At 48.2% G+C, this 12,667-nt stretch overlaps 7 non-coding genes across 7 annotated transcripts; all 7 read right to left on the bottom strand.

Annotated features, from left to right (window-relative positions):
* Positions 1-1,232: 1,232 nt before the first annotated feature.
* trnar-ccu (transfer RNA arginine (anticodon CCU)) lies at positions 1,233-1,305 on the bottom strand. The gene has a single exon. It is a non-coding gene; the product is annotated as a tRNA-Arg (tRNA).
* A 1,590-nt stretch (positions 1,306-2,895) lies between these two features.
* Positions 2,896-2,968, bottom strand: trnar-ccu (transfer RNA arginine (anticodon CCU)). The gene has a single exon. It is a non-coding gene; the product is annotated as a tRNA-Arg (tRNA).
* A 5,070-nt stretch (positions 2,969-8,038) lies between these two features.
* Positions 8,039-8,111, bottom strand: trnar-ccu (transfer RNA arginine (anticodon CCU)). Its single transcript has one exon. It is a non-coding gene; the product is annotated as a tRNA-Arg (tRNA).
* Positions 8,112-8,866: 755 nt separating this feature from the next.
* Positions 8,867-8,939, bottom strand: trnar-ccu (transfer RNA arginine (anticodon CCU)). The gene has a single exon. It is a non-coding gene; the product is annotated as a tRNA-Arg (tRNA).
* A 1,580-nt stretch (positions 8,940-10,519) lies between these two features.
* trnar-ccu (transfer RNA arginine (anticodon CCU)) lies at positions 10,520-10,592 on the bottom strand. Its single transcript has one exon. It is a non-coding gene; the product is annotated as a tRNA-Arg (tRNA).
* Positions 10,593-11,342: 750 nt separating this feature from the next.
* trnar-ccu (transfer RNA arginine (anticodon CCU)) lies at positions 11,343-11,415 on the bottom strand. Its single transcript has one exon. It is a non-coding gene; the product is annotated as a tRNA-Arg (tRNA).
* Positions 11,416-12,170: 755 nt separating this feature from the next.
* On the bottom strand, positions 12,171-12,243 carry trnar-ccu (transfer RNA arginine (anticodon CCU)). Its single transcript has one exon. It is a non-coding gene; the product is annotated as a tRNA-Arg (tRNA).
* Positions 12,244-12,667: the final 424 nt, after the last annotated feature.

Here is a 12,667-nt window from a genome sequence, read left to right on the forward strand (position 1 = left end):
GCTCTTCAGCATGGCATCAAGTTTGGCAAAGGCCTGACAACAAGCCATTCATTTGATTCAGGTGTGTCAGAACAAGGATGCGTCTAAAAGCTAAAGAAAAAAAGAACAGTGCCTCTCCAGGACTGGACTTGGAATCCCTGTGCTAGGCTCTATGTACACATAAGGAGTCGCCTTTGGTGATCGGGCGCAGTTATCGTACATGACTGACTCACTCGGTGCCTGTACTACAGGGTAACTTGTCTGCGTTTTTGGGGAAAAGGACCTGACTGTCGTCTGTTTTTGGACACAGTTCAGAGAATCGGGCCATCCAAAACACATAGCAGAGGATGGTTTCGATCCATCGACCTCTGGGTTATGGGCGCAGCACGCTTCCGCTGGGCCACTCTTCTGGACAGCACTACAGATGGGACTCGAACCCTCAATCCCTGGCTTAGGAGGCCAGTGCCTTATCCATTAGGCCACCGGGGCAGATGAGTGCTTGATTTCCTTTCTTTGGAGGTTGTTTCGGGGTTCGAGTGAGAGCCATGGTTTCAAGCTGGTTTTTAGTTCAAAGATGAAGCTGTATTTAAGAACATTTGAGAAACGCTGAGAAAATAATTTACACTCTCTATACACTCTGGGCAACTCAGTGTCCAGAACTATGGCCAGCCAACACGCTGTACTTATTGCTCCACTTTATTTGGGGGCGTTTATGTTGTCTGTTGAGACTTGTGAAACCACATGAAGACCAGAGAGTACCAACGATTTGAATCACTGAATCTAGTTCCACTAAAAGAGGGGGAGTAGCAGGAGCATGTGTGACGTGCTCAAACACAGCTGGATCAAATGCCTGAATTAGCTCTTCAGCATGGCATCAAGTTTGGCAAAGGCCTGACAACAAGCCATTCATTTGATTCAGGTGTGTCAGAACAAGGATGCGTCTAAAAGCTAAAGAAAAAAAGAACAGTGCCTCTCCAGGACTGGACTTGGAATCCCTGTGCTAGGCTCTATGTACACATAAGGAGTCGCCTTTGGTGATCGGGGGCAGTTATGGTACATGACTGACTCATTCGGTGCCTGTACTACAGGGTTACTTGTCTGCATTTTTGGGGAACAGGACCTGAGTGTTGTCTGTTTTTGGACACAGTTCAGAGAATCGGGCCATCCAAAACACATAGCAGAGGATGGTTTCGATCCATCGACCTCTGGGTTATGGGCCCAGCACGCTTCCGCTGCGCCACTCTGCTGGACAGCACCCCAGATGGGACTCGAACCCACAATCCCTGGCTTAGGAGGCCAGTGCCTTATCCATTAGGACACCGGGGCAGATGAGTGCTTGACTTCCTTTCTTTGGAGGTTGTTTCGGGGTTCGAGTGAGAGCCATGGTTTCAAGCTGGTTTTTAGTTCAAAGATGAAGCTGTATTTAAGAACATTTGAGAAACGCTGAGAAAATAAATTACACTCTGGGCAACTCAGTGTCCAGAACTATGGCCAGCCAACACGCTGTGCTCATTGCTCCACTTTATTTGGGGGCGTTTATGTTGTCTGTTGAGACTTGTGAAAACACATGAAGACCAGAGAGTATCAACGATTTGAATCACTGAATCTAGTTCCACTAAAAGAGGGGGAGTAGCAGGAGCATGTGTGACGTGCTCAAACACAGCTGGATCAAATGCCTGAATTAGCTCTTCAGCATGGCATCAAGTTTGACAAAGGCCTGACAACAAGCCATTCATTTGATTCAGGTGTGTCAGAACAAGGATGCGTCTAAAAGCTAAAGAAAAAAAGAACAGTGCCTCTCCAGGACTGGAGTTGGAGTCCCTGTGCTAGGCTCTATGTACACATAAGGAGTCGCCTTTGGTGATCGGGCGCAGTTATCGTACATGACTGACTCACTCGGTGCCTGTACTACAGGGTAACTTGTCTGCGTTTTTGGGGAAAAGGACCTGACTGTCGTCTGTTTTTGGACACAGTTCAGAGAATCGGGCCATCCAAAACACATAGCAGAGGATGGTTTCGATCCATCGACCTCTGGGTTATGGGCGCAGCACACTTCCGCTGGGCCACTCTTCTGGACAGCACTACAGATGGGACTCGAACCCTCAATCCCTGGCTTAGGAGGCCAGTGCCTTATCCATTAGGCCACCGGGGCAGATGAGTGCTTGATTTCCTTTCTTTGGAGGTTGTTTCGGGGTTCGAGTGAGAGCCATGGTTTCAAGCTGGTTTTTAGTTCAAAGATGAAGCTGTATTTAAGAACATTTGAGAAACGCTGAGAAAATAATTTACACTCTCTATACACTCTGGGCAACTCAGTGTCCAGAACTATGGCCAGCCAACACGCTGTGCTCATTGCTCCACTTTATTTGGGGGCGTTTATGTTGTCTGTTGAGACTTGTGAAAACACATGAAGACCAGAGAGTATCAACGATTTGAATCACTGAATCTAGTTCCACTAAAAGAGGGGGAGTAGCAGGAGCATGTGTGACGTGCTCAAACACAGCTGGATCAAATGCTTGTATTAGCTCTTCAGCATGGCATCAAGTTTGGCAAAGGCCTGACAACAAGCCATTCATTTGATTCAGGTGTGTCAGAACAAGGATGCGTCTAAAAGCTAAAGAAAAAAAGAACAGTGCCTCTCCAGGACTGGACTTGGAATCCCTGTGCTAGGCTCTATGTAGACATAAGAAGTGGCCTTTGGTGATCGGGGGCAGTTATCGTACATGACTGACTCACTCGGTGCCTGTACTACAGGGTTACTTGTCTGCATTTTTGGGGAACAGGACCTGACTGTCGTCTGTTTTTGGACACAGTTCAGAGAATCGGGCCATCCAAAACACATAGCAGAGGATGGTTTCGATCCATCGACCTCTGGGTTATGGGCCCAGCACGCTTCCGCTGCGCCACTCTGCTGGACAGCACCCCAGATGGGACTTGAACCCATAATCCCTGGCTTAGGAGGCCAGTGCCTTATCCATTAGGCCACCGGGGCAGATGAGTGCTTGACTTCCTTTCTTTGGAGGTTGTTTCGGGGTTCGAGTGAGAGCCATGGTTTCAAGCTGGTTTTTAGTTCAAAGATGAAGCTGTATTTAAGAACATTTGAGAAACGCTGAGAAAATAAATTACACTCTGGTCAACTCAGTGTCCAGAACTCTGGCCAGCCAACACGCTGTACTTATTGCTCCACTTTATTTGGGGGCGTTTATGTTGTCTGTTGAGACTTGTGAAACCACATGAAGACCAGAGAGTACCAACGATTTGAATCACTGAATCTAGTTCCACTAAAAGAGGGGGAGTAGCAGGAGCATGTGTGACGTGCTCAAACACAGCTGGATCAAATGCCTGAATTAGCTCTTCAGCATGGCATCAAGTTTGGCAAAGGCCTGACAACAAGCCATTCATTTGATTCAGGTGTGTCAGAACAAGGATGCGTCTAAAAGCTAAATAAAAAAAAAGTAGTTCTCCAGGACTGGAGTTGGAGTCCCTGTGCTAGGCTCTATGTACACATAAGGAGTCGCCTTTGGTGATCGGGCGCAGTTATCGTACATGACTGACTCACTCGGTGCCTGTACTACAGGGTAACTTGTCTGCGTTTTTGGGGAAAAGGACCTGACTGTCGTCTGTTTTTGGACACAGTTCAGAGAATCGGGCCATCCAAAACACATAGCAGAGGATGGTTTCGATCCATCGACCTCTGGGTTATGGGCGCAGCACGCTTCCGCTGGGCCACTCTTCTGGACAGCACTACAGATGGGACTCGAACCCTCAATCCCTGGCTTAGGAGGCCAGTGCCTTATCCATTAGGCCACCGGGGCAGATGAGTGCTTGATTTCCTTTCTTTGGAGGTTGTTTCGGGGTTCGAGTGAGAGCCATGGTTTCAAGCTGGTTTTTAGTTCAAAGATGAAGCTGTATTTAAGAACATTTGAGAAACGCTGAGAAAATAATTTACACTCTCTATACACTCTGGGCAACTCAGTGTCCAGAACTATGGCCAGCCAACACGCTGTGCTCATTGCTCCACTTTATTTGGGGGCGTTTATGTTGTCTGTTGAGACTTGTGAAAACACATGAAGACCAGAGAGTATCAACGATTTGAATCACTGAATCTAGTTCCACTAAAAGAGGGGGAGTAGCAGGAGCATGTGTGACGTGCTCAAACACAGCTGGATCAAATGCCTGAATTAGCTCTTCAGCATGGCATCAAGTTTGACAAAGGCCTGACAACAAGCCATTCATTTGATTCAGGTTTGTCAGAACAAGGATGCGTCTAAAAGCTAAAGAAAAAAAGTAGTTCAAATTCAAATTCAAATTCAAATTTTATTTGTCACGTACACAGTCATACACAGTACGATATGTAGTGAAATGCTTGGACAACTGCTCGTGACCTAAAGAAAACAAAAAAGGAAAACGCTATGAATAAGATAGGAAATAAATATGAAAAATTAAAAAGGGTAAATTTAACTAGGAAGGAATAGAATATAAATTAAGGTTAAAAATGAAATAACTGTACAACACAAATTAGAATGAAGGGTAAATTTAACTGGGAAGAATAAGATAAAGATAAATATATAAATTAAAGTTGAAAATAAAATAACTGTACAACAAAATACACAATACACAATATAGAACTATATAAGAATGTATGAAGAAATCTAAATCTAAATAAATATATACACAATAACAGCAGCTGTACAAGTATTAACCGGAAATGAAGAATATAGTGACCAGTGTTGTGCAAAACCAAAGTCCAGAAAGTCCAGTGTGTGTGTAAGAACTGTATGTGTGGGTCAGTACTGTGTGGTGGTGTGATTGAGAGACCGTATCGCCTGCGGGAAGAAGCTCCTCCTCAGTCTCTCTGTGTTGGTCTTCAGGGAGCGGAATCGCTTTCCTGACCTCAACAGAGAGAACAGTCTGTTGTTGGGATGGCTGAGGTCCTTCACGATCTTCCTGGCCTTGGTCCAGCACCGCCTGCTGTAGATTGAGTGCAGGTCAGGGAGCTCGGAGCGGATGGTGCGCTCAGCTGACCGCACAACCCTCTGTAGAGCTCGTCTGTCCTGCATGGTGCTGTTCCCGAACCAGGTTAAGATGTTTCCCGCCAGGATGCTCTCTATGGTGCACGAGTAAAAGTTCCTGAGCACCTTGGAGGGCAGTTGGAAGTCTCTCAAGCGCCTGAGGTGGTAGAGACGCTGTCGGGCCTTTTTCACCACGGTGTTGATGTGACAGGACCATGACAGGTCCTGCGTGATGTGAACTCCGAGGTATTTGAAGCTGTCCACTCTCTCCACTGGGCACTCGTTGATGACGGGGGTCTGATAGTTCCTCTCCTGCTTAGTGCTGAAGTCCACTATCAGCTCCTTTGTCTTACTGACGTTTAGAAGGAGGTTGTTCCTCTGGCACCAGTTCTCCAGATTCCTAATCTCCTTCAGGTAGGCCGTCTCGTTGTTATCAGAGATCAGGCCCACCACGACGGTGTCGTCAGCAAACTTGATGATGGTGGTGGAGCTGGTAGTGGCCACACAGTCATATGTGTACAAAGAGTACAGCAGGGGGCTCAGAACACACCCCTGGGGGGCTCCAGTGCTGAGAGTGGTGGAGGCTGAGACATGTCCGCCCATCCTTACTGCCTGTGGTCTGCCAGTTAGGAAGTTGGAGATCCACTGACACATAGATGAGCTGAGTCCCAGATGCTCCAGCTTGGTGGTGAGTGTGGAGGGAATTATGGTGTTAAATGCAGAGCTGTAGTCTATGAAGAGCATTTTAACATAATTCCCCCTTCTAGTGTCCAAGTGAGTGAGTGATGTGTGGAGGAGATGAGAGATGGCATCGTCTGTGGAACGATTTGGACGGTAAGCGAACTGTAGTGGGTCCAGTGTGTCTGGTAGTGAAGAAATGATGAAGTCTCTGACCAGGTGTTCAAAGCACTTCATCACTACTGAGGTGAGGGCTACAGGGCGATAGTCATTGAGAGAAGCAGGGTGGGGTTTCTTCGGGACAGGAACAATGATGGACTCTTTGAAGCATGTGGGGATCACCGACTGAGATAAAGAGATGTTGAATATCTCAGTGAACACAGGAGCTAGCTGGTATGCGCAGTCTCTTAGGATACGACCTGGGATGCCGTCTGGTCCTGCTGCTTTCCTGGTGTTCACTCTCTTGAAGGCTCTCCTTACTTCATGCTCGGAGATGACGAGCACGTTTCCGGTGCTGGCAGTATCTTCCTGTCTGCAGCCGTTAGCGCCGCTAACACTAGCATTGTTGGAGACCTTAGCTGCAGCCTCGAAGCGAGCATAGAAAGTGTTCAGCTCGTCTGCCAGAGTCACGGCCGCGTTCGTCATACCGGTTGTTGGTGCTTTATAGTCCGTTATTGTCCTTAGTCCCCGCCACAGGCTCCTAGAGTCACTCTGTTGGAGTTGTGACTCTAGTTTCCTCCCGTAGCGCTGCTTCGCCTCTTTCACCGCCCTCCGCACGTTATATGATGCGGCTTTGTACGGGTCCATGTCCCCCGTCATGAGTCCCGTGTTGTAGGCAGCGGTGCGGGATCTCAGAGCGTCGCGGATGGTTTTATCCACCCACGGCTTCTGGTTGGGAAACGTTGTGATAGTCTTTGTCTCCACGGTATCATCCGCTAGTTTCCCGATGAATCCCACAACCGCTTCCGTAAACACGTTGACGTCATCGTCGGAGCTGTTTCTGAACATGCCCCAGTCTGCGTCATCGAGTGCGTCCTGTAACGCGGCCACCGATTGATCCGTCCAGCGCGCGACCTTCCTCTGAACCGGAACTTCCTGTTTCAGCCTTTGTTTGTATTTTGGCATGAGGAAGATGGCGGCGTGATCAGATTTGCCAAACGGGGGGCGGGATTGTGCCTTGTAGCCGTCCTTGACCGTAGTGTAGCAGTGGTCCAGTGTCCTTTCACCCCTGGTGGGGCAGGTGATGTGTTGATAAAAGTTCGGCGCTGCGCGTTTGAGGTTGGCGCTATTAAAGTCCCCCGTCACAATAAGCGCAGCGTCCCGGTGTTGTGTCTGGTGCTGTGTGAGTGCCTCATGCAGCTCGCATAAGGCGGTGACCGTGTCCGCTTGTGGTGGAATATAAACGGCACTTACAATGACCGATGTAAATTCCCGAGGTAGATAAAAAGGACGACACATGATGGACAGTAGTTCCAGATTTGGTGTGCAGGAGCGTGTGAGAGGAACAACGTTCGCACTGTTGCACCAGTTGTTGTTCACCATTAAACACACGCCGCCTCCCCTTGACTTCCCCGAGTCCCGTGTCCTGTCCATGCGGTGAACCGAGAAGAACTCGGCCGGCTGGATGGCGTGGTCCGGCACCGCTGGGTTCAGCCATGTCTCGGTGAAGCAGAGGAGATTGCAGTCCCGAATGTCTCTCTGGAACTTTATCCTGGCCCTGAGGTCGTCAAGCTTGTTCTCCAGTGACTGGACGTTGGCGAGCAGGATGCTAGGCAGAGGTGTGCGGTGTGCACGAGCTCTCAGCCTGTTCCTGACGCCGGCTCGCTTCCCTCTAGGCCGCCGCCGCTTCCCTTTGTTCTCCCTCGAGATCTCACTCGGCCAGCTCGGATCCGGAGTTAAAAAGCTTCGAATTGTGAGTACATTGTATACCAATAGAAACAAGAGTGTCACTGTCATACCTAATGTACCCAATGGTGATGATTTTGCCGATTTAGAAACGCTGAAAACTAACTTAAAAAACAAAGACAAAGAAAAAGTGGTCGGAGCAGTCGTGACGGCAGCCGACCTCACCGGCGCCATCTTAGAAAAGTTCTCCAGGACTGGAGTTGGAGTCCCTGTGCTAGGCTCTATGTACACATAAGGAGTTGCCTTTGGTGATCGGGGGCAGTTATGGTACATGACTGACTCATTCGGTGCCTGTACTACAGGGTTACTTGTCTGCATTTTTGGGGAACAGGACCTGAGTGTTGTCTGTTTTTGGACACAGTTCAGAGAATCGGGCCATCCAAAACACATAGCAGAGGATGGTTTCGATCCATCGACCTCTGGGTTATGGGCCCAGCACGCTTCCGCTGCGCCACTCTGCTGGACAGCACCCCAGATGGGACTTGAACCCATAATCCCTGGCTTAGGAGGCCAGTGCCTTATCCATTAGGCCACCGGGGCAGATGAGTGCTTGACTTCCTTTCTTTGGAGGTTGTTTCGGGGTTCGAGTGAGAGCCATGGTTTCAAGCTGGTTTTTAGTTCAAAGATGAAGCTGTATTTAAGAACATTTGAGAAACGCTGAGAAAATAAATTACACTCTGGTCAACTCAGTGTCCAGAACTCTGGCCAGCCAACACGCTGTACTTATTGCTCCACTTTATTTGGGGGCGTTTATGTTGTCTGTTGAGACTTGTGAAACCACATGAAGACCAGAGAGTACCAACGATTTGAATCACTGAATCTAGTTCCACTAAAAGAGGGGGAGTAGCAGGAGCATGTGTGACGTGCTCAAACACAGCTGGATCAAATGCCTGAATTAGCTCTTCAGCATGGCATCAAGTTTGGCAAAGGCCTGACAACAAGCCATTCATTTGATTCAGGTGTGTCAGAACAAGGATGCGTCTAAAAGCTAAAGAAAAAAAGAACAGTGCCTCTCCAGGACTGGAGTTGGAATCCCTGTGCTAGGCTCTATGTAGACATAAGAAGTGGCCTTTGGTGATCGGGGGCAGTTATCGTACATGACTGACTCACTCGGTGCCTGTACTACAGGGTTACTTGTCTGCATTTTTGGGGGGAACAGGACCTGACTGTCGTCTGTTTTTGGACACAGTTCAGAGAATCGGGCCATCCAAAACACATAGCAGAGGATGGTTTCGATCCATCGACCTCTGGGTTATGGGCCCAGCACGCTTCCGCTGCGCCACTCTGCTGGACAGCACCCCAGATGGGACTTGAACCCATAATCCCTGGCTTAGGAGGCCAGTGCCTTATCCATTAGGCCACCGGGGCAGATGAGTGCTTGACTTCCTTTCTTTGGAGGTTGTTTCGGGGTTCGAGTGAGAGCCATGGTTTCAAGCTGGTTTTTAGTTCAAAGATGAAGCTGTATTTAAGAACATTTGAGAAACGCTGAGAAAATAAATTACACTCTGGTCAACTCAGTGTCCAGAACTCTGGCCAGCCAACACGCTGTACTTATTGCTCCACTTTATTTGGGGGCGTTTATGTTGTCTGTTGAGACTTGTGAAACCACATGAAGACCAGAGAGTATCAACGATTTGAATCACTGAATCTAGTTCCACTAAAAGAGGGGGAGTACCAGGAGCATGTGTGACGTGCTCAAACACAGCTGGATCAAATGCCTGAATTAGCTCTTCAGCATGGCATCAAGTTTGGCAAAGGCCTGACAACAAGCCATTCATTTGATTCAGGTGTGTCAGAACAAGGATGCGTCTAAAAGCTAAATAAAAAAAAAGTAGTTCTCCAGGACTGGAGTTGGAGTCCCTGTGCTAGGCTCTATGTACACATAAGGAGTCGCCTTTGGTGATCGGGCGCAGTTATCGTACATGACTGACTCACTCGGTGCCTGTACTACAGGGTTACTTGTCTGCATTTTTGGGGGGAACAGGACCTGAGTGTTGTCTGTTTTTGGACACAGTTCAGAGAATCGGGCCATCCAAAACACATAGCAGAGGATGGTTTCGATCCATCGACCTCTGGGTTATGGGCCCAGCACACTTCCGCTGCGCCACTCTGCTGGACAGCACCCCAGATGGGACTCGAACCCACAATCCCTGGCTTAGGAGGCCAGTGCCTTATCCATTAGTACACCGGGGCAGATGAGTGCTTGACTTCCTTTCTTTGGAGGTTGTTTCGGGGTTCGAGTGAGAGCCATGGTTTCAAGCTGGTTTTTAGTTCAAAGATGAAGCTGTATTTAAGAACATTTGAGAAACGCTGAGAAAATAAATTACACTCTGGGCAACTCAGTGTCCAGAACTCTGGCCAGCCAACACGCTGTACTTATTGCTCCACTTTATTTGGGGGTGTTTATGTTGTCTGTTGAGACTTGTGAAACCACATGAAGACCAGAGAGTATCAACGATTTGAATCACTGAATCTAGTTCCACTAAAAGAGGGGGAGTAGCAGGAGCATGTGTGACGTGCTCAAACACAGCTGGATCAAATGCCTGAATTAGCTCTTCAGCATGGCATCAAGTTTGGCAAAGGCCTGACAACAAGCCATTCATTTGATTCAGGTGTGTCAGAACAAGGATGCGTCTAAAAGCTAAAGAAAAAAAGAACAGTGCCTCTCCAGGACTGGACTTGGAATCCCTGTGCTAGGCTCTATGTAGACATAAGAAGTGGCCTTTGGTGATCGGGGGCAGTTATCGTACATGACTGACTCACTCGGTGCCTGTACTACAGGGTTACTTGTCTGCATTTTTGGGGGGAACAGGACCTGACTGTCGTCTGTTTTTGGACACAGTTCAGAGAATCGGGCCATCCAAAACACATAGCAGAGGATGGTTTCGATCCATCGACCTCTGGGTTATGGGCCCAGCACGCTTCCGCTGCGCCACTCTGCTGGACAGCACCCCAGATGGGACTCGAACCCACAATCCCTGGCTTAGGAGGCCAGTGCCTTATCCATTAGGCCACCGGGGAAGATGATTCCTTAACTTCCTTTCTTTGGAGGTTGTTTCGGGGTTCGAGTGAGAGCCATGGTTTCAAGCTGGTTTTTAGTTCAAAGATGAAGCTGTATTTAAGAACATTTGAGAAACGCTGAGAAAATAAATTACACTCTGGGCAACTCAGTGTCCAGAACGCTGGCCAGCCAACACGCTGTACTTATTGCCCCACTTTATTTGGGGGCGTTTACGTTGTCTGTTGAGACTTGTGAAACCACATGAAGACCAGAGAGTACCAACGATTTGAATCACTGAATCTAGTTCCACTAAAAGAGGGGGAGTAGCAGGAGCATGTGTGACGTGCTCAAACACAGCTGGATCAAATGCCTGAATTAGCTCTTCAGCATGGCATCAAGTTTGGCAAAGGCCTGACAACAAGCCATTCATTTGATTCAGGTGTGTCAGAACAAGGATGCGTCTAAAAGCTAAAGAAAAAAAGTAGTTCTCCAGGACTGGAGTTGGAGTCCCTGTGCTAGGCTCTATGTACACATAAGGAGTTGCCTTTGGTGATCGGGGGCAGTTATCGTACATGACTGACTCACTCGGTGCCTGTACTACAGGGTTACTTGTCTGCATTTTTGGGGGGAACAGGACCTGACTGTCGTCTGTTTTTGGACACAGTTCAGAGAATCGGGCCATCCAAAACACATAGCAGAGGATGGTTTCGATCCATCGACCTCTGGGTTATGGGCCCAGCACGCTTCCGCTGCGCCACTCTGCTGGACAGCACCCCAGATGGGACTCGAACCCACAATCCCTGGCTTAGGAGGCCAGTGCCTTATCCATTAGGCCACCGGGGAAGATGATTCCTTAACTTCCTTTCTTTGGAGGTTGTTTCGGGGTTCGAGTGAGAGCCATGGTTTCAAGCTGGTTTTTAGTTCAAAGATGAAGCTGTATTTAAGAACATTTGAGAAACGCTGAGAAAATAAATTACACTCTGGGCAACTCAGTGTCCAGAACGCTGGCCAGCCAACACGCTGTACTTATTGCCCCACTTTATTTGGGGGCGTTTACGTTGTCTGTTGAGACTTGTGAAACCACATGAAGACCAGAGAGTACCAACGATTTGAATCACTGAATCTAGTTCCACTAAAAGAGGGGGAGTAGCAGGAGCATGTGTGACGTGCTCAAACACAGCTGGATCAAATGCTTGAATTAGCTCTTCAGCATGGCATCAAGTTTGACAAAGGCCTGACAACAAGCCATTCATTTGATTCAGGTGTGTCAGAACAAGGATGCGTCTAAAAGCTAAAGAAAAAAAGAACAGTGCCTCTCCAGGACTGGACTTGGAATCCCTGTGCTAGGCTCTATGTAGACATAAGAAGTGGCCTTTGGTGATCGGGGGCAGTTATCGTACATGACTGACTCACTCGGTGCCTGTACTACAGGGTTACTTGTCTGCATTTTTGGGGGGAACAGGACCTGACTGTCGTCTGTTTTTGGACACAGTTCAGAGAATCAGGCCATCCAAAACTCATAGCAGAGAATGGTTTCAATCCATCGACCTCTGGGTTATGGGCCCAGCACGCTTCCACTGCGCCACTCTGCTGGACAGTACCCCAGATGGGACTCGAACCCACAATCCCTGGCTTAGGAGGCCAGTGCCTTATCCATTAGGCCACCGGGGTAGATGAGTGCTTGACTTCCTTTCTTTGGAGGTTGTTTCGGGGTTCGAGTGAGAGCCATGGTTTCAAGCTGGTTTTTAGTTCAAAGATGAAGCTGTATTTAAAAGCGAGACATTTTAAATAAGAATAAGAAAGAAAAGTATTTCCTTGTGCCCCCCTCTCCCTGTTAATGCCCTACCTGTCCCCTGGCAACACTTTGCTAGACCCGCCCCTGCACAGTTACCAGCTGTCAGCTACATAAAAAAAGGATCTTGGTGTTATTTGTCTCTCAGAAACAGTTCATAACTTCCCTTCAACTCATTCCTGTCACCTAAAAGGTAAACCTGTTTCTCCATCACTGTTCAGCTCTGATGATTCAGTAAGGACATCTCCTGGTTTCATCTTCATGTTTCCCTCTCACCACATATCCAAACCGATATCATGACCA

The sequence above is a fragment of the Diplotaxodon limnothrissa genome, linkage group LG23 (assembly GCF_057381915.1).
Source record: "Diplotaxodon limnothrissa isolate DT_005_m linkage group LG23, D_limnothrissa_male_GT1.1, whole genome shotgun sequence".
In the NCBI taxonomy this organism is placed as follows: domain Eukaryota; kingdom Metazoa; phylum Chordata; class Actinopteri; order Cichliformes; family Cichlidae; genus Diplotaxodon; species Diplotaxodon limnothrissa.